Source organism: Physella acuta, unplaced genomic scaffold (assembly GCF_028476545.2).
Source record: "Physella acuta isolate Inbredline_101_S28 unplaced genomic scaffold, ASM2847654v3 ptg000372l, whole genome shotgun sequence".
Taxonomy (NCBI): Eukaryota; Metazoa; Mollusca; class Gastropoda; family Physidae; genus Physella; species Physella acuta.
In genome coordinates this window covers 403,722-425,749 of record NW_026731891.1, presented here as the reverse complement: position 1 = coordinate 425,749, position 22,028 = coordinate 403,722, and the positions used below count along the sequence as shown (strand labels likewise).

Sequence of the window (22,028 nt, the reverse complement as noted above, 5' to 3'; positions counted from 1 at the left end):
GACTGCTGTGGTGAGTGTGGTGATTGACTGTTGTGAGTGGTGAGTGTGATGATTGACTGTTGTGGTTAGTGTGGTGATTGATTGCTGTGGTGAGTGTGGTGATTGACTGTTGTGGTGAGTGTGGTGATTGACTGTTGTGGTGAGTGTGGTGATTGACTGTTGTGGTGATTGACTGTTGTGGTGAGTGTGGTGATTGCTTGTTGTGGTGAGTGTGGTGATTGACTGTTGTAGTGAGTGTGGGGATTGACTGTTGTGAGTGTGGTGAGTGTGGTGATTGGCTGTTGTGGTGATTGACTGTTGTGGTGAGTGTGGTGATTGACTGTTGTGAGTGTGGTGAGTGTGGTGATTGGCTGTTGTGGTGAGTGTGGTGATTGACTGTTGTGGTGAGTGTGGTGATTGACTGTTGTGGTGATTGACTGTTGTGGTGAGTGTGGTGATTGCTTGTTGTGGTGAGTGTGATGATTGACTGTTGTAGTGAGTGTGGGGATTGACTGTTGTGATGATTGACTGTTGTGGTGAGTGTGGTGATTGACTGTTGTGGTGAGTGTGGTGATTGACTGTTGTGGTGAGTGTGGTGATTGCTTGTTGTGGTGAGTGTGATGATTGACTGTTGTAGTGAGTGTGGGGATTGACTGTTGTGATGATTGACTGTTGTGGTGAGTGTGGTGATTGACTGTTGTGGTGAGTGTGGTGATTGACTGTTGTGGTGAGTGTGGTGATTGACTGTTGTGGTGAGTGTGGTGATTGACTGTTGTGGTGAGTGTGGGGAGTGTGATGATTGACTGTTGTGAGTGGTGAGTGTGATGATTGACTGTTGTGGTGAGTGTGGTGATTGACTGTTGTGGTGAGTGTGGTGATTGACTGTTGTGGTGAGTGTGGTGATTGACTGTTGTGGTGAGTGTGGTGATTGACTGTTGTGGTGAGTGTGGGGATTGACTGTTGTGGTGAGTGTGGTGATTGACTGCTGTGGTGAGGGTGGTGATTGACTGCTGTGGTGAGTGTGGTGATTGACTGTTGTGGTGAGTGTGGTGATTGACTGTTGTGAGTGTGGTGAGTGTGATGATTGACTGTTGTGGTGAGTGCGGTGATTGACTGTTGTGGTGAGTGTGGTGATTGACTGCTGTGGTGAGTGTGGTGATTGACTGCTGTGGTGAGTGTGGTGATTGACTGCTGTGGTGAGTGTGGTGATTGACTGCTGTGGTGAGTGTGGTGATTGGCTGTTGTGGTTAGTGTGGTGATTGCTTGTTGTGGTGAGTCTGGTGATTGACTGCTGTGGTGAGTGTGGTGATTGACTGCTGTGGTGAGTGTGGTGATTGACTGCTGTGGTGAGTGTGGTGATTGACTGTTGTGGTGAGTGCGGTGATTGACTGTTGTGGTGAGTGTGGTGAGTTTGATGATTGACTGTTGTGGTGAGTGTGGTGATTGCTTGTTGTGGTGAGTGTGATGATTGACTGTTGTAGTGAGTGTGGGGATTGACTGTTGTGATGATTGACTGTTGTGGTGAGTGTGATGATTGACTGTTGTGGTGAGTGTGGTGATTGACTGTTGTGGTGAGTGTGGTGATTGACTGTTGTGAGTGTGGTGAGTGTGGTGATTGACTGTTGTGGTGAGTGTGGTGAGTGTGGTGATTGGCTGTTGTGGTGAGTGTGGTGATTGACTGTTGTGGTGAGTCTGGTGATTGGCTGTTGTGGTTAGTGTGGTGATTGACTGTTGTGGTGAGTGTGGTGATTGACTGTTGTGGTGAGTCTGGTGATTGACTGTTGTGGTGAGTGTGGTGATTGACTGTTGTGGTGAGTGTGGGGAGTGTGATGATTGACTGTTGTGAGTGTGGGGAGTGTGATGATTGACTGTTGTGGTGAGTGTGGTGATTGACTGTTGTGGTGAGTTTGGTGATTGCTTGTTGTGGTGAGTGTGATGATTGACTGTTGTGAGTGTGGTGAGTGTGATGATTGACTGTTGTGGTGAGTGTGGTGATTGACTGTTGTGATGATTGACTGTTGTGGTGAGTGTGGTGATTAACTGTTGTGGTGAGTGTGGGGATTGACTGTTGTGCTGATTGACTGTTGTGGTGAGTGTGGTGATTGACTGTTGTGGTGAGTGTGGTGATTGACTGTTGTGGTTAGTGTGGTGATTGACTGCTGTGGTGAGTGTGGTGATTGACTGCTGTGGTGAGTGTGGTGATTGACTGTTGTGAGTGGTGAGTGTGATGATTGACTGTTGTGGTTAGTGTGGTGATTGACTGTTGTGGTGAGTGTGGTGATTGACTGTTGTGGTGAGTGTGGTGATTGACTGTTGTGGTGATTGACTGTTGTGGTGAGTGTGGTGATTGACTGTTGTGGTGAGTGTGATGATTGACTGTTGTGGTGAGTGTGGTGATTGCTTGTTGTGGTGAGTGTGGTGATTGACTGTTGTAGTGAGTGTGGGGATTGACTGTTGTGAGTGTGGTGAGTGTGGTGATTGGCTGTTGTGGTGAGTGTGGTGATTGACTGTTGTGGTGAGTGTGGTGATTGACTGTTGTGGTGATTGACTGTTGTGGTGAGTGTGGTGATTGACTGTTGTGAGTGTGGTGAGTGTGGTGATTGGCTGTTGTGGTGAGTGTGGTGATTGACTGTTGTGGTGATTGACTGTTGTGGTGAGTGTGGTGATTGCTTGTTGTGGTGAGTGTGATGATTGACTGTTGTAGTGAGTGTGGGGATTGACTGTTGTGATGATTGACTGTTGTGGTGAGTGTGGTGATTGACTGTTGTGGTGAGTGTGGTGATTGACTGTTGTGGTGAGTGTGGTGATTGACTGTTGTGGTGATTGACTGTTGTGGTGAGTGTGGTGATTGCTTGTTGTGGTGAGTGTGATGATTGACTGTTGTAGTGAGTGTGGGGATTGACTGTTGTGATGATTGACTGTTGTGGTGAGTGTGGTGATTGACTGTTGTGGTGAGTGTGGTGATTGGCTGTTGTGGTGAGTGTGGTGATTGACTGTTGTGGTGAGTGTGGTGATTGACTGTTGTGGGGAGTGTGATGATTGACTGTTGTGAGTGGTGAGTGTGATGATTGACTGTTGTGAGTGTGGTGATTGACTGTTGTAGTGAGTGTGGGGATTGACTGTTGTGATGATTGACTGTTGTGGTGAGTGTGGTGATTGACTGTTGTGGGGAGTGTGATGATTGACTGTTGTGAGTGGTGAGTGTGATGATTGACTGTTGTGGTGAGTGTGGTGATTGACTGTTGTGGTGAGTTTGGTGATTGACTGTTGTGGTGAGTGTGGTGATTGACTGCTGTGGTGAGTGTGGTGATTGACTGTTGTGGTGAGTGTGGTGATTGCTTGTTGTGGTGAGTGTGATGATTGACTGTTGTAGTGAGTGTGGGGATTGACTGTTGTGATGATTGACTGTTGTGGTGAGTGTGGTGATTGACTGTTGTGGTGAGTGTGGTGATTGACTGTTGTGGTGAGTGTGGTGATTGACTGTTGTGGTGAGTGTGGTGATTGACTGTTGTGATGATTGACTGTTGTGGTGAGTGTGGGTGATTGACTGTTGTGGTGAGTGTGGTGATTGACTGTTGTGGTGAGTGTGGTGAGTGTGGGTGATTGACTGTTGTGGTGAGTGTGGGGATTGACTGTTGTGATGATTGACTGTTGTGGTGAGTGTGGGTGATTGACTGTTGTGGTGAGTGTGGTGATTGACTGTTGTGGTGAGTGTGGTGATTGACTGTTGTGGTGATTGACTGTTGTGATGATTGACTGTTGTGGTGATTGACTGTTGTGGTGATTGACTGTTGTGGTGAGTGTGATGATTGACTGTTGTGGTGAGTGTGATGATTGACTGTTGTGGTGAGTGTGGTGATTGTCTGCTGTGGTGAGTGTGGTGATTGACTGTTGTGGTGAGTGTGATGATTGACTGTTGTGGTGAGTGTGGTGATTGACTGTTGTGGTGATTGACTGTTGTGATGATTGACTGTTGTGGTGATTGACTGTTGTGGTGATTGACTGTTGTGGTGAGTGTGATGATTGACTGTTGTGGTGAGTGTGATGATTGACTGTTGTGGTGAGTGTGGTGATTGACTGTTGTGGTGAGTGTGGTGATTGACTGTTGTGGTGAGTGTGGTGATTGACTGTTGTGGTGAGTGTGGTGATTGACTGTTGTGGTGAGTGTGATGATTGACTGTTGTGGTGAGTGTGATGATTGACTGTTGTGGTGAGTGTGGTGATTGACTGTTGTGGTGAGTGTGGTGATTGACTGTTGTGGTGAGTGTGATGATTGACTGTTGTGGTGAGTGTGGTGATTGACTGTTGTGGTGAGTGTGATGATTGACTGTTGTGGTGAGTGTGGTGATTGTCTGCTGTGGTTAGTGTGGTGAGTGTGGTGATTGACTGCTGTGGTGAGTGTGATGATTGACTGTTGTGGTGATAAGAAAGAAATGTGATGAGCGGTCTAGTGATGTTGCCAAGTGAGCTAATCTTTGACATAACTGAGAACTCCCTGAACCTAACGAGCCAGTATTTGACGGGGAATCCCATTGACGTCAGCATCACTAGGCCTGGGAAACCGATCCGCTAGTGTTTCAATCTTTTTGTTTTTGTTTGAGTGAAATGAATGAAGGTGTGCGTAAACAGAGTACTGTCCTTGTACTTCACCCCCCCTCCCTCCTCCCAGCTCTAAATCAAGCTTCTGCAACCAGGACGTTTATTTTTAACTCACATCTGCTCACGTGCACACATTTCCTGCCATGTTTACCTGGCCATTAAACCGCGAGTTTACCTGCTACAGTCAGCAGTTGAAGTCGGTCAGATAGTCTCTCAACAGCTCTGGTTGTAGTTGGCTGTCTCTCAACAGCTCTGGTTGTAGTTGGCTGTCTCTCAACAGCTCTGGTTGTAGTTGGCTGTCTCTCAACAGCTCTGGTTGTAGTTGGCTGTCTCTCAACAGCTCTGGTTGTAGTTGGCTGTCTCTCAACAGCTCTGGTTGTAGTTGGCTGTCTCTCAACAGCTCTGGTTGTAGTTGGCTGTCTCTCAACAGCTCTGGTTGTAGTTGGCTGTCTCTCAACAGCCCTGGTTGTAGTTGGCTGTCTCTCAACAGCTCTGGTTGTAGTTGGCTGTCTCTCAACAGCTCTGGTTGTAGTTGGCTGTCTCTCAACAGCTCTGGTTGTAGTTGGCTGCACGCACAAAATTAGCCGACATGTACACTCACACAAGACTAGCCGACATGTACACTCACACAAGACTAGCCGACATGTACACTCACACAAGACTAGCCGACATGTCACACAAGACTAGCCGTGCACGTGTGTTGTAATGATTGCTAGAGTGAAAAGGTGAGAAGACTTGCATGAACTAACAGCATGCCAAGGACAGGTATCGCGGCCAAGTGGCAGTCGACTTGCTGGCTGCCAGAAAGGATTGTTTACCCGCTGTGTCGCTAGTTGGAGCCATTTGATTTCTTAGCGGCTGATTAGAAATCTCGTTAGACTAGATGATTAGTGGGCTCTGTCAAGGCACCTGCCGTGCTATGTCAGCTGTCATCGTAAGTTTATGTTTTCTTTTTACTAGTTGTTGACAGGTCGCTAGATATCTCAGCAAGGTTGTCACTTTGTTGACATCTCAGCCAATGGTGTCACTTTGTTGACATCTCAGCCAATGGTGTCACTTTGTTGACATCTCAGCCAATGGTGTCACTTTGTTGACATCTCAGCCAATGGTGTCACTTTGTTGACATCTCAGCCAATGGTGTCACTTTGTTGACATCTCAGCCAATGGTGTCACTTTGTTGACATCTCAGCCAATGGTGTCACTTTGTTGACATCTCAGCCAATGGTGTCACTTTGTTGACATCTCAGCCAATGGTGTCACTTCGTTGACATCTCAGCCAATGGTGTCACTTTGTTGACATCTCAGCCAATGGTGTCACTTTGTTGACATCTCAGCCAATGGTGTCACTTTGTTGACATCTCAGCCAATGGTGTCACTTTGTTGACATCTCAGCCAATGGTGTCACTTTGTTGACATCTCAGCCAATGGTGTCACTTTGTTGACATCTCAGCCAATGGTGTCACTTTGTTGACATCTCAGCCAATGGTGTCACTTTGTTGACAACTTAGCCAATGGTGTCATTTTGAAAGGCAGGTTAGATATATATCAATTGGGAAGTATCTTTATGTTTTCATACAATAACTTAGATATAAAAGGATTCAGAGAGCGTCATGCAGTTTCATCGATTTTTAAAAATCATCTTCACGCCGTCATAATAAGCCAGATTCGCCAAAACTAAGTATAGATCGCACCCCCCACCCCAACCCTCCCTTCTCCGAACCAGATGGTTAAAAACTCAGTATTCCGGGGCACGGCGGGGTTCGGTCTACTCTATGTGGTGCATGTATGAGTGGGGGTTAAGTGCTATGTCGGAAGTGGTGTATTCTCGCACGCCTAATGCAACAGAATGTAACCACTAGTAATTGCTTTACCCGCGTCAAGTAATTTAGAAGATGAACGTTCGCTCGTAATTTAAATGTTTGTATCAAATAAGTCCACTCTGAGTTGGAGGTTCTAATTAAATCACTTTATTAATAATAATAAAATGCATTTTCACATAAAAATAACATTAATGTTCCACACACGATTAATACACAATAAACCAACAGACTTTGACTGTCAGAAGATGTAACAATACATACATTTGAAGTTCCTCTTGACGTTTCTAAACTTGTTCTGCTGCCTCTACAGTTGAGCCGTGTAGCCTGCAACCTTCAGCAGCGGGCCTCTTTACTCTCATTAGTTTGCGAGTCAAGTTCTATTTTTGTTCAAATAACTACGTGTTTATATCAGTTACATAATAACTCAGTTCATTTTTGTCCTTGTGGACAGACAACTATTTTTTTCTAATCAATTTTGGCGTTAATTACTTTCCACTCGTTACATCTCTCTCTCTCTCTCTCTCTCTCTCAATATATATATATATATATATATATATATATATATATATATATATATATATATATATATATATATATGCCGTTTACATGTATAAACTTGTGGATTTTTTTGTATATGGATTGTTTGTGTGTGTGTGTGTGAATTAATTAAAAATCTTTGAAGCTGCGTCCTTTATTTTTAATTTCGTAGGAAAATGAGTCTAAAAAAATGTTTTGATTTTTAAATGCTGAAAATATGTATGACCATGAAACAAATGCGCGAAAGAGTTATTAATCAATTTTTAGCCATGTATCACACGTCAACTGATAAAGTTTAATATTGCCGTGAAAATGTATTTAAAAATATCTTAGAGACCCTTACAAGTCCTATCATTAGACTTACATGTGCAAAATATTTTGAGAATCATACCAACTGATTGCAGTCAATCAAAGATTAAACATATAAACAGTAACTGTTACTTAATTATACTATCACGACATTTTGTACTGAAATAAATCTTACTCTGAATTTAATAAACAGTACTGAACGGTAGATATATTAGTACTATTTTTTCTTGCTAGAGCTTATATAGCTTTGCAGAAACAAATATTTAAAAATTGCTTTCATGTTTTTTCCTGATGAGAAAGGTGCCTCAAAGTACTATATTATCTATTGGATAACTTTACTAATAATTAGGGAGAGACCCACGCTTTTCTTTATAGTTATTCAAATAGTAATGTATTATTATATATTGAAGGAAAGTAATTTATTTTCTACTTTTTAGTGCATTATTATTACTTAAAATATTGTTATTAAAACGTGTGTGCCTTATTTGCGTGGTTTGTTATATAATATCCCAATATATATAAGCCCATGCGCGCACTTCTCTCTCTCTCTCTCTCTCTCTCTCTCTCTCTCTCTCTCTCTTTCCGTCCGCAACATCTTTTCCGTGTCCATTAGATCAGTATCTTCCGCGATATATGGAGAACTTAATGATACGGACTTAAATTGAAAATAATATATTGGATGTATTAAATGTATAAATTAAACTTTATTTAAAGAAGGAAAATCAAAATAAAGGCATAATCGAATGTAGAAACACATTTTAATGATGCTACCGGATAAGTGTTTATGGTTGTGACAAAAACGCTCTAGAGAAGAAGCAAGTAACACAAAGCAATGACGTCACGTTCTTTAACTACGGAACGTACACAACACTAATGGCGTCATTGATTGTAGAAAAAAAAATATAATTAAAAATCGGATATTGTAAATGATACACAATACTAATGACTTTTTCTTCAATAATATTCGCTTCCCACATATTCCAATTTTAGAATATGAAGAAATGAACGATTTCATACTAATTTGATTTAGGTATATAGATCTAGATCTATTTATGAAGACCTAGGGTATAAAATGTATACAATTTTCTCGGCCAAAACTTATAAAAATTACTTTAAAAACAACATAAGTACACTGAACAGCCGGGTTTTTAACGGAACCATTAAGTTTCTTAATCAGTGTGTACATTTAATTGGTGTTTTGTTGATTAATAATGTATATACTTTGGTCTTAATTTTTCTAATAGGCATTGGTAGCCTTTGTTATTTTAAATGTCGGATTTTTAGCTGTTTAGATGTTTCTATGCTTTGTCACTAATAATATTAATATATTTCAACGTGTAACAAAGCACATTGCGTTTTGACCAATAATTATTTTATAAATTATTTTTCTCAAACAAGTATAACATTAAAAATATTTATGTCTACTATGTCCCCGTTGCCGCGGGGATTGAAGAAAGTATGACGTAATAGAGGGTTTCATCATTGCGCTACTAATCTTATATTCTTCGACTAGTTATGTCAAACGGCCGTAAAAAAAAGTAGTAGCCCAAAAGTAGTAGCTTTTCACTTCATAGATTCTATTATAAAAAAAAAATTCATAAAAAACGTTTTAATAACAAGCTTTTATGTAATAATAATAATGCACTAAAAAGTAGAAAATAAATTATAGACTACTATTTAAATAACTATAAAGAAAAGCTTGGATCACTTGAGTATCTATTGGAATAGGATACCTTTACTAATGTTAAGGAAGTCACCCACGCTTTTCTTTATGGTTATTTAAATAGTAGTCTATAATTTATTTTCTACTTTTTAGTGCATTATTACATAAAAGCTTGTTATTAAAACGTTTTTTATGAATTTTTTTTCAGTACTTTACATGTTTTATTTACAATAGAGTTACATGACTAAAAACCATTGCGCGCCTACTGAACGTGATGGCGCAGCTATTGAACGTACCGTGATGGCGCAGCTATTGAACGTGATGACGCGTGTGGTGTGGTTGGCTAGACATGCCTACTAATTCGGTCCAAATTTTAATTAATTCATAAAAAATTAATTAGGCATCCAATTAAGTCAAATTTAGTTTCAGATTGCATTGTCTTCATGTCTTGACCCACGTGCTAACTTTGAATCGTATCGGTCAAGTAGAACTGTCCGAATTTTCACTCCTGCGTTTCTGTCTAGACTGACGAACGACGACAGAGGAAGTGAGTTAAATAAAAGCTTGTAAAAACAGCTCTAATAGTAATAAGTAATTCTGCTTAATTTTTTATATAGTTGTTGATATTACACAATATATCTCATTTACCGATTGAAAACTGTCACCGAGATTTTGTTGACCCCCCTCGCATTCAACTCGCTGGCCTTTTTTGACCATTCAACATATATCTTTACAAATACCTGTAAAATGTGCAGCATTGAATAGCATTTAGTGGGATACTTAACAAAAGCAACAGCATGATAAAAAATAAACTAAATATTATAAATGTTAAAAAAAACTAAACAATTCGAAAATTAGTATGTGATTCTGACATCGTATAAATTTTTAACTAGCATTTTCAGAAAGGTGGTCCTTTTTTTCTGTTAAAGCATTTAAATTGCTTATCATTTCTGAGCATAGTCAAAAAAGGCCGAGCTCGACAAAACACAAAATAGCGATCACTAAAATCGCTTTGGGCTAGGTCGAAGAAAATGGCCGTTTTCTTCGTTAACAACGCACCACCAAGTTTTTCTAAATTGATGTTAGCAAGTCTGAGAGGCTTGATAGTTCATTAAAAAATTAAAACATGTAGCTAATTAATAAACATTTTTGTCAGTCTAGTTTTTACAAGCTTTTATTTTATTTATTTCTTAAGTAGCCTATATGTTTATCATTAAAGCTATAACTCTATAACTCCGTTCAATGATTAAACTTCTATGTAATTTTTCAGCTTCGTCCGATGAATTAAACCCCACTTCACTTTGTAGCGAAGTTTTATTTTTTTCTGATTGCTTAGTTCAAATATTTTTTTTTTCTGACAGAGGGTACTTTGAAAATTAATTACAACATATACATATTTTTATAATCTTTTTAGAACAGCTGAATATTTTTTTCTGTTAAATATAAAAGGTCACGTGATTGTACATTTTGTCACCAGTGTCAACAATATATGGGTATAGTTTAAATTAGGAAACCCCACTAAGGTCATGGATGGTTTGGATTTTAGCAATGATTTTAAACTAAATAGTACACGATGTGTAGCTTGAAATACTTTACGTTACCAAAAATTCGACAATGGACACAAGCGAGTTGACGAGATTCCTTCCGTGGTGTTGTTGACATGGAATAAAAACGTGCTTTTTAGATTTAGACCGTAAAAAAAATAAAAACTTAAGCATAAAATTAATTTAGAAATTTTATATTTTTAGAATAAATGCTATAAAAGTTGCAAATCCAGAGAACTTGAAAATAATTTGTTGAGTTTAAGGCAACATTTCTATTTATTTTCATCAAGCCTAAGTTATAACCGGATGTTTCACTTTCGTAAGACAAATATTGATTGGCTGTACAGTAACTTAGTGATCGATAACTATTTGTTTACAAAACTTTGCAGATCAAGTTTTTAAATAACAATGCAAATTTAAAACCCCATGACCTAGTTTTCTATTTTTAGCTTACAATGTGTACAATAAAAGTAATGGCGGCCTATCAAATAGCAGGATGCCATTGTTTATGTCGCCATTACACGTGAAAACCAAATTGTTTTTGCTTTTTTTTTAAATTTTTTATTTAGTTACCGAAAATATTAAAAACATCAAATACGTCCAATCTTTAGTAAAGTCCGAAAAAAACCAGACAGACAGGATTTTATAACCATATTAATTGTAACTACGCCGTGCAAGATTTTTAAATTAATTTATGCACCTCTCAAATACCTTTGAGACTTTTCTCGCTTGTGTCCATTGAGCGTAATCGTTATATCGTTGTAACAAACAGTGTGCAAATATATTAATGATCAGTGCACGAGTGCAGATGTGTTTGCTTTAAGCAGTCATCTTGGAAATAAACCCTTATTAAAGCCGTTTAAAAAGAATATGTCTACGAAAAAAACCTTGTTGAGCCCTCTTATGTTGACTCTGATTATTGATTACAGATTTATCTATACGAGCCGACCCGCTGCGTATCATACACCGCTATTTAGTTTTTTTTTTCTACTTTTCAGTAATTTATAATTTGTGAATTCGGCAATACCAATGCTGCCACTGAAAATATTTGCTTAAAAACACTAAACCCCCCTTCCCCCCCCCCCCCACGTGAAAGCAGCCTCCTCTTAGTTACCTCCTCTAAGTTTAAAATCGTTTCAAACTAAATTATCTGCCCTAATAGCCGTCACCAAACCCGTCACTATGATTGTAAAACGTAAACAGCGTGAACCACAGCTCACCAGAACATGTGAGGGGGTGGGGGTTGGGGGGTGGTAGCAATAGAGAGGAAGAGAGGGGTCTGTAAGGCGCGTTTGCAGCTTGTTTTCTAACGGCTCCCAGAAGAGAATTATATATATCTATATATATAATTCTCTTCTGGGAGCCGTTAGAAAACAAGCTGCAAACGCGCCTTAAATCCCCTCTCTTCCTCTCTGTCACTATCACTGCCACCCCCACCCCACCCCCACATGATCTGGTGAGCTGTGGTCACGTTAATGTTTACAAATCGTAGACGGGTTTAGTGACGGCTATCAGGGGCAGATAATTTAGTTTGAAACTATTTTAAACTTACAGGAGGTTACTAAGAGGAGGCTGCTTTCACGGGGGGGGGGGGGGGTGTAGGGTAGGGGTTGGGGGAAAGGGAGGGGGGTTAGTGTTTTAAAGCAAATATTTTCAATGGCAGCATTGGTACTGTCGAATTCACAAATTATGAATTACTGAAAAGTAGAAAATAAAACAACTAAATAGCGGCGTATGATACGCCGCGGGGCGGCTCGTAGATATATAATTCTCTTCTGGGAGCCGCTAGAAAACAAGCTGTAAAACGCTCCCTACCTCCCCACCCCTACAAGGTGTTAGTGAGCTGTGTTCACTCTAAATGTTTACAAGCAGAGCCAACGATTTTAAACGTAGGGGGGGGAGGGGGGAAGGAAGGGGTGGGGGGTGGTTATGGTCCTTAACGAGCTACTTATAGTGTTTTAAAGAAATATTTTCAGTGTCAGCGTTGGTACTTTCGAATTCACAAATTATGAATTACTGAAAGTGAGAAAAAACAACAACTAAATAGCGGCGTATGTTATTCCGCGGGCTGGCTCGTATGTTATAGTTGTGAAGAACGACTGTTAAGACACTAAGGGTGAAAGTTCAAGACTAGCATTCTACTAGCATGGTTATCTATTTAGCCTACGTAGTTGTAATTAATAATAAAGTGTATTTCAGTGTAGCCCTACTATATCGCAATAATTGTAGACCAGCTATGTATAAATCATATTTATAACATAGAGATACATCGACTGAGGGATTCTTAATAGATGTTCTCACTTTTAATGCAGAACTGATTCTGGAGACTAATAATTATTTCGACAAAAAATATTTTCTTTTGTATGACCCTTGCACTGTTCAGCCACCATTGCTTCGCAAATAAATAAGTTTTAGACACAAAGACTAATAATTACTTGTTAAGAGCTGTCATGGTTATTCTGTATTCCGATATAGTCAGATCTACTGTAGGTGTCAAAATTTATTTTTTGTAATTTAAAAAAAAAAGCATTTTTGACAGATTGTGAACCCCTGCCGTCTTCTGATTAAAAGTGTTTCAAACGTACTTGTTATAGGCATACATGCTACTTAAATTCAAAGAAGCGTTGTTCCCCTACATTTTGGTATACTTATCGTGTATGCTCTTTTATCAGAATTTTTTTTTTGGTGATTTTTTAAAAAAATGTGCAAATTATGTTTTTACTTCCCTTTTTAATTTTATCAAAAATGCAATTAATTTAAATGATGTAGGGCCTACTCTCTGACAAAGTGTCTTTGCGTTGAGTTAAAAAGATATAAATTTCCAAACATGGCATCTTTTTGGGTGTTGAAAAAAAAAGTTCAAAACCAAGTTTTTAAAACGTCTTAACTTTTTTACTACTTGAGATATATGAACATATTTAGTACCCACTGTCTTAGAATCGTGAGTTCTTGAGATAGCTACTTTTAAAAAAGCTCTGGGACCGTTTTTAAAAATCTGTTTGACACCCCTACTTAGACGTGTGACATTGTTTTCTAAAACTGAGTTACTTAAATGTAAACAATGCCTGCGCTTGGATCGTATTTATCGGGATATGGCTTTACCTACACTACCGCATTAAAGCCTTGAGTGTACGTTAATCACTAACCGTAATAGTGAGATAGAACACACTTTGTTACCTCCCACGTAGAGGAGCGCTCTCGGGAGCCCCTGATTACAATACCACAAGGGCGGCGTTTAGTACCCTGGCTCCATGGTGCTCACAGTATAGCCCAGGGCGCCTAATAGCTCACTGTCGGCGCGCCGGGGAACTCGCCTGATTCAATTTAGTGAGCGACTATAACGCCCCATTTTATCCATAATCTATCACACTGTTTAGAACGATCGTAGGCGCATTGCGCTCTCGGGAAAGCCCAAGGCGCCAAAACGAATACTGCAAGGGCGTCGGGACGCGCCTGATTCGATATAGTCAACAATTAATGTTGCCCATCGTGTCTTTAGTGTAGAGCCTTTTTTTCAACCAACGTAGGCGCCATATTGCTCGCAGAGGAGCCCGGGGCGCTTTGCGTCACGCAATAGCCGTGGCGCCGGCGGCTGCGCCTGTTGAAGTTTAGTAGTACCCCTTACCCGCTATGCAGGACGCCAGTTTAACGGATACCAAGTGCTAAGATAGCCGCTCTGGAACTCTGGGCGCCAAACCATGGATTGACAAAAATCGCACCCTCCCGGGAGCCGCACATAAGAATTTTTTTTTCTTTGCTGAAACCTTTCCGAGAGTATTTTGAACAACTCCCTAAAACTTATGGCACTCAAATGAACGGTGTCGAACCGTATCTGACTTTTAGTTTTAATATACCTTATATAGAGAATAATCGAATCGCGCCCTGCAGGGGCGCCACCCCTGCGAATTCGACCTTTTTTTTTTTTTTGCAGAAACCTCCCCAGGAGTAATCTCAACAAGTTCCCAAAGTTTCATGGCGATCGGATGAAAGGTGTAGTAATGCATAAAAGACAAACATACACGTACACAGACACGTAAATTAGGAATGAATTGAATGTAAAATTTAGTTAGATAGCCTAATGCATGTAACATTTTAAATGGATGTCCATTTACATCGGAAGATAGTCCGAATCAAAGCTCGGAGAATCGAAGAATATATCAAGGGAAGAAACACCATACATGCTGAAAATGTATGAAATATCTAACCTTAAAACATTGAATGCTTTCAAATGCTATCTTGCAGCAGTAATAGTTCCCATAAGTACATTGTATTCGCCCTTTAAACTCACTCCCCCTCCCCCTCCCCAGTGACAGTGACTCCCCCCTCTACTCCACTGTTTATACACATACTCGTGGACCACATGCAGAAATAAACAGCAGTAAACTAATCAAGGCGAGATCGCTTCCTGACTAAACCCTAATTGCTTCGGTAATGTTTACCTTACCTTCCCCAGTGGCGGAACTAGAAAATTCTCTCCTACTCTCCTCTCTCTCCCCATCTCTCTCTGTGTATAATCTTTTCGTGCCTAAGATATATTGTGCAGATGAAGTAGAGTTCAGTCAAGACACCCCCCCCCCACCCCGACTCATATTATTCACAATTGGATTTTTTTTATTGCGGACGATAGAACTATTAAGAAGGCTTCAGTGAATGCGCAAATAAAACTGGTGGGGTTCGGTACATAAAAAAACAAACAACTAGAACCACCGTTTTAAAACCTCCAAGCCATCATGTCAAACAATATACTTGAAAAGCTGGTTCCAAATTTGTGTTGCCAGAAATCATATTTTTCAATCAAAATTGAATATTTTATAACATTTGTGTAATAAGTACATAATTACTTCCGGTTTCATTAAGGCAAAAATAGTCAAAGAAATAATTACTAATCATATTATAGTAATTTAGCAACACTTTTATTTTTAATACTAGGCATGCTGCGAAAACATTGAGAATTTGAATGCTAATTTAATTCGCCCATATAAGGCGCCGGTCAGTCGAGGTCAGTTTTGACCCCCTCATCGTAGACTTTTCGGCCAACCGGCCCCCGTGTTATGTCGCCCCAAGGCAAGATCCTGCCAAATTTGAAGCGCCTGCGGCGTCGGGAAGTGCCCTATCGGGCACCAGACAACTTAGCTTTAAATATTGTAGAGATTAGCAAATTGCATAGATAAACAAAGATTTTAAAAAAGTAATTAAGGCCTGAAATACTTTAATATAGAAATGTATTATTTGAATATATTCTAGATCTAGGTAGGGTCTACATCTGTGTAAGTCTAGTTTTTCCGTAGATCTAGATCATCTAGATCTAGATCTAGAATCTCTAGATCTAGATGATCTAGAATCTCTAGATCTAGAATATCTAGATCTAGAATCCAAATAGATAAAATAATTTGTTTAAGTTTAGGCCTAGAAAATCGTATTGTATACATTTCATAGCGTACATAGATCTAGCTCTAAATCATATTTGAATTAAATAGTTCATTTCTTTTTATTCTAAACTCGGAAGATGACGTCATCAGTTTCGTGCTCTTTTTTACTTTCTCGTATATACGAAGTATAGAGAAAGTCTTGTAATCGTGCAAAAAAAAAAAAAAAATCGAGATTTTTACAAATCTCGACCTTTTACACCTCACTGATATAGGCCTAGAAAAACATAATTTTGCAATCTTGTCCGTATGTCTGTGTGTCTGTCTGTGTGTCTGTCTGTCCGTGTGTAAACACGATAACTTGAGTACCGTTAAAGCTAGGTTGATGAAATTTCATATATAAGTATTTTATCAAAATTGTAGATCCGTATCAACTTTTGAGCGATTTCCGATAACCGGAAGTGGTACTTTTCCTACTTTGAATTTTTCAAAAGCCTATAACTTGAGTACTATTTCAGATAGATAAATGAAATTTCACATGTAAGTAAAAGATCTAATTCTCTACCTTCTGTTAAATTTTGAGTAATTTCCGTTGACTGGAAGTAGTACTTTACGCTACTTCCGGTTTCTCAAAAAACTAATGTAAATTTTAAAAGTACTAATAATATTGCGCACTATTATGCGCTTTTTTATTTGGCGTTCACTTGGTGTGCAATTAATTTGTCTACGAGATTTTATTCTATTTTTAAAACTTTAAGTATTTAAAATGGATTAAAAATCATGTCTATAGCCCGAGTTCCCATCCCCTGTTATTTTATATAAGAATATTCGAGAAAGTTTAGGGGAGATCACTCCCGGTTTATTTTTACTGTAAACAATAAGCGACGTCATTGTTAAATGCGTTCTTGTTCCAAGTTTAAACACTTTTCCGGTTGCATAATTAAAATTGTTTTTCTACATTCGAATACGCCTTTATTTTTTATTTTTCTTCTTTAAATAAAATTCTGGTTATACATTTAAAACATCTAACATATTATTTTCAACAAAAGTCCGTATAAAGTTCTTCATATATAGCTGCAGTTTCTGATGTGATGTCCGGCGAAAATATTTTGCGGACAGACAGAGAGAGAGAAGTGCGCACGGGGGCCATTATATATTAGGATGGATTAGTATAGTCTGGATGTTGTGAAGATTGGGGTTATATTATTTAAAATAAATGCAATTCTACGCTATCAACCATAGACCACTAATGTGTATTTCTATCATGGAAAAAAATTGTTCTGTTTTTTATTGTTTTTTTTCCCTGGCCATTCCGATTGTCTTTAATGAGAGATAGAGGGCAGTTTTTGAAAATATTTTAATTGATTAACTGCTTATATTCGTTACAAAAATACTAAAATGAGTGTAATTGATGGTTCCCAAACGGCTTTTAATTTTTTACAAAAGTAAGTATAACTTCTGTCAGTTAGAAGTGCCTGTAATTTCGCTCGGGCGTTTCGATCTAGACGGACGGACGAGGAAGTGAGTTAAATAAAATCTTGTAAAAAAACGTTTTAATAACTATTGTAAAGTGAGCGCTTGGACAGGGTCGATGCTGAACGTGGATGAACGAGGTACGACGATCCAATATAGAGTGCAGAACGTCTTTGCTATATTTTAATATTTTATTACATAAACTCTACACGACTAATCAACGGCAGACACAGAACGAAGACTTATAGATCCTAACATGACGAGAACAAGACTAAGACTGACTTCTACTTTTTGCCCTCACAATCAACACATACTCTCCTACGTCACATCCTTATTTACTTTGTCATCATTCAGAATCTTTTATTAATCACACTACACACATACTCTCAAACCATCAATGTCTTTATTAACCCCATTCAACCACATACATACTCTCAAACCAACAGCATCTTTATTAAACCCATTCAACCACACACATACTCTCAAACCATCAGCATCTTTATTAAACCCATTCAACCACACACATACTCTCAAACTCATTCATTAAACTCAAGTCCATTCACAACAATAGCAAGCTTTTTATGTAATCTATCTATCTATATACTACTAAAAGTCAAGTTTGTTTAAATGTTTGAATATTTATTTTTTTGTTTGTTTGTCCGATCGAGTATTGTGATATGTTCGACTCTATCTGGAGAGCTGTAAAATAGTATGTAGGTAGAGAATAATTTTTTAATGCAGACAGACTGTTAATCACAAATTTATTTAAAGACGTTAATTAATTTATTGATTTATTCATACGTAGAGTAACCCATTTTTTTTTAAATGTTAAAACATTGACTAAACTTTGTGGGAATAGTGACGTCACAGGTTTTTGCTTACTCTTTAGTACAATAAAATGGCGGCGTCTATCGAAGAAAATTGTGTTCCCATTCAAAAGTTTAACGCGTTCTAAATCTAATTTTCTGTCGGTCATAACTTTAACAATACGTCCGTTTGCTGTATTTATTACGTTCCAACACTTATATCAATTTTAAACTGTCTTTTTTCATTTAGTTTTACAATAAATTTCTCTAGATCTAAAGATCAGCTGTCGAAGGAAGGTTATGAATCTAGCCTAGATCTAGATCTAGCCTAGATCTAGGTCACTAGACTCAATGTAAATTCTACATCTAGAATCTATTTCAGGCCTTAATACATCTAGAATCTATTTCAGGCCTTAATTGTTTTATATAAATCTTTGTTTGGCTAATTTAAGATAAAATTTAATTTGAAAGTTACTAGATTCTACTACTAGACTTAGATCTAGATCTATGCGCGGAGACTCAAAAGTATAGTATAAAAATTCATTTGTGACGTCACGAGTAAATAGCTAAGTTGGTAGCGTAGTCCGCTCTCATGCGGGTAGCACAGGTTCTAGACCAATAAGTCAATGATATTTTTTTTCAATTTTTTTTTTTTAGATGTGAATGATAAAGTTGCCTATCTGAACTTGGCAGGATACAGGGCAGGTGAAGTAGAGTTCATCTGTTTCTTCGTCCTAAGCATATGAAAGGATAGTGTGGTCAGAGACATGCTCGGCTGGAATCGTTTTTTAAACGATAAAAACATGTTGTCTGAGACTTGGCGGGACACTGGGCAGGTGAAGTAGAGTTGAGTAGGTCACATGTGACGTCAGTATATGAAGGGATAGTCCGAAATCGGTGTTTTCAGTGTTTTTAAAAGATAAGAAACATATTTTTGAATGTGGGGTCTGTTTTTTGTGACGATAAGTGACACTGCAGTAGCGTAGCGAGGAGGGGGGGGGGCGGGAGGGGAGGCGAGGGGGGGAAGGGGAGGAGGTGGAGGGGGGAAGGGGGGGGGGCGGGGGGGACATATGTTGGGGCGCCAAAATTGTTTGGAAAAATAAATTGAAAGGTTGAGGGGGGGTTCAAATCGAAAGTTTGAGTGGGGGGGGGGGGGGGGGGGGGGGGGGTGCACATCAAAAGTTTGAGGGGGGGGGGGGGGTTGAAAATCGAAATCTTGGGGGGGGGGGGGGATTAAAATCGAAAAGTTTGTCCCCGGGCGCCGGGAAGGGTCGCTATATCTCTGAGTGACAGACGTGATGTTTTTTGATGGATGACCCCCGAAACCCACAGTTATCCAACGGATGACGGGTATTCTAGTATACTACTAAAAGTCAAGTTTGTTTACATGTTTGAATATTTATTTGTTTTTTTTTTGTTTGCCTGATTGACTATTGCTCATGGTTGCACTCATCGTGGAAAGCTGTAAAATAGTATGTAGGTAGAGAAAATTTTTTGTTTTAAGACAGACTGTTAATCACAAATTTATTTAAAGACGTTAATTAATTTATTGATTTATTCATACGTAGAGTAACCCATTTTTTTTTAAAATGTTAAAACATCGACTAAACTTTGTGGGAATAGTGACGTCACAGGTTTTTGTTTACTCTTTAGTACAATAAAATGGCGGCGTCTATCGAAGAAAATTGTGTTCCCATTCAAAAGTTTAACGCGTTCTAAATCTAATTTTCTGTCGGTCATAACTTTAACAATACGTCCGTTTGCTGTATTTATTACGTTCCAACACTTATATCAATTTTAAACTGTCTTTTTTCATTTAGTTTTACAATAAATTTCTCTAGATCTAAAGATCAGCTGTCGAAGGAAGGTTATGAATCTAGCCTAGATCTAGATCTAGCCTAGATCTAGGTCACTAGACTCAATGTAAATTCTAGATCTAGACTTAATGTAAATTCTACATCTAGAATCTATTTCAGGCCTTAATACATCTAGAATCTATTTCAGGCCTTAATTATTTTATATAAATCTTTGTTTGGCTAATTTAAGATAAAACTTAATTTGAAAGTTACTAGATTCTAGATCTACTACTAGACTTAGATCTAGATCTATGCGCGGAAACTAAAAAGTATAGTATAAAAATTCATGTGTGACGTCACGAGTAAATAGCTAAGCTGGTAGCGTAGTCCGCTCTCATGCGGGTGGCACAGGTTCTAGACCAATATGCCAATGATATTTTTTTTTCAATTTTTTTTTTTAGATGTGAATGATAAAATTGCCTATCTTAACTTGGAAGGATACAGGGCAGGTGAAGTAGAGTTCATCTGTTTCTTTGTCCTAAGCATATGAAAGGATAGTGTGGTCAGAGACATGCTCGGCTGGAATCGTTTTTTAAACGATAAAAACATGTTGTCTGAGACTTGGCGGGACACTGGGCAGGTGAAGTAGAGTTGAGTAGGTCACATGTGACGTCAGTATATGAAGGGATAGTCCGAAATCGGTGTTTTCGGTGTTTTTAAAAGATAAGAAACATATTTTTGAATGTGGGGTCTGTTTTTTGTGACGATAAGTGACACTGCAGTAGCGTAGCGAGGAGGGGGGGCGCCAAAATGGTTTGGAAAAATAAATTGAAAGGTTGAGGGGGGTTCAAATCGAAAGTTTGAGTGGGGGGGGGGGGGTGCACATCAAAAGTTTGAGGGGGGGTTGAAAATCGAAATCTTGGGGGGGGGGAGGGTTAAAATCGAAAAGTTTGTCCCCGGGCGCCGGGAAGGGTCGCTATGCCTCTGAGTGACAGACGTGATGTTTTTTGATGGATAACCCCCGAAACCCACAGTTATGCAACGGATGACGGGTATTCTAGTATACTACTAAAAGTCAAGTTTGTTTACATGTTTGAATATTTTTTGTTTGTTTGTCTGATTTCTTACTGTAAAGACTGTAAAGAAACTGCTTTATATGGGGGGGGGGGGGGGCTGTAAAATAGTATGTAGGTAGACAATAATTTTTTATTGCAGACAGACTGTTAATCACACATTTATTTAAAGACGTTAATTAATTTATTGATTTATTCATAGGTAGATTAACCACTTTTTTTTTAAAAGTTTTAGAACAATGGCTTAACTTTGGCTGAATAGTGATGTTTGATAACTCATTTTTTGTTTGTTTGTTTTTCTGATTTGTTATTGGGAAGAATCTTCATTATGTGTAGAGCTGTAAAATGGTATTTTGGGTGGTAAATATTGTTCCTTCTTAAAAACACTGTTAATTACAAACTAATTTAAAGCCGTTAATTAATTTAATGATATATTCATGGGTATATTAACCACATTATTATAAATGTTTAAAACAATGACTTTAGTAATAGTAAAAAGATTCATTCCTGTACGTTTTCAATTATTTTTTCTAAGGCCTACATGTGAATGATAAGGAAAAAAAAATGAATGATTAGGTTGACTATCAGGACCTCGTGGGGCACAGGGCAGGTGAAGTAGAGTTCACCTGTTTATTTGTCCTTAGCATATGAAGGGATATGAAGGGATAGTGTGGTCAGAGACATGCTCGGCTGGAATCGTTTTCTTAAACGATAAAAACATGTTGTCTGAGACTTGGCGCGACACTGGGCAGGTGAAGTAGGGTTGAGTAAGTCACCTGTGACGTCAGTATATGAAGGGATAGTCCGAAATCGTTGTTTTCGGTGTTTTTAAAAGATAAAAAACATATGTTTGAATGTGGGGTCTGTTTTTTGTGACGATAAGTGACACTGCAGTATCGTAGCGAAGGGGGTGGGGGCGGGGGGGTACATATGTCCCCGGGCGCCGACCTTAGGGGGCGCCAAAATGGGTTGGAAAAATAAATTGAAAGGTTGAGGGGGGTGCAAATCGAAAGTTTGGGGGGGGGGGTGCAAATCGAAATCTTGCCGGGGGGGGGGGGGGGCG

At 38.9% G+C, this 22,028-nt stretch overlaps 1 protein-coding gene across 5 annotated transcripts in view; it reads left to right on the top strand.

Moving 5' to 3' along the window:
- Positions 1-22,028, top strand: part of LOC131941744 (E3 ubiquitin-protein ligase HERC2) — a 216,560-nt gene that overhangs the window by 21,077 nt on the left and 173,455 nt on the right. The window contains exon 1 of one of the 5 annotated variants that reach the window (XM_059301213.1): positions 5,371-5,512. The exons of the other annotated variants lie outside the window; for them this stretch is intronic. The gene's annotated coding sequence lies outside the window, so the exon portion shown is untranslated. Of the gene's footprint in view, positions 1-5,370; positions 5,513-22,028 lie in introns of those variants that run through there. 5 annotated transcript variants of the gene reach the window in all.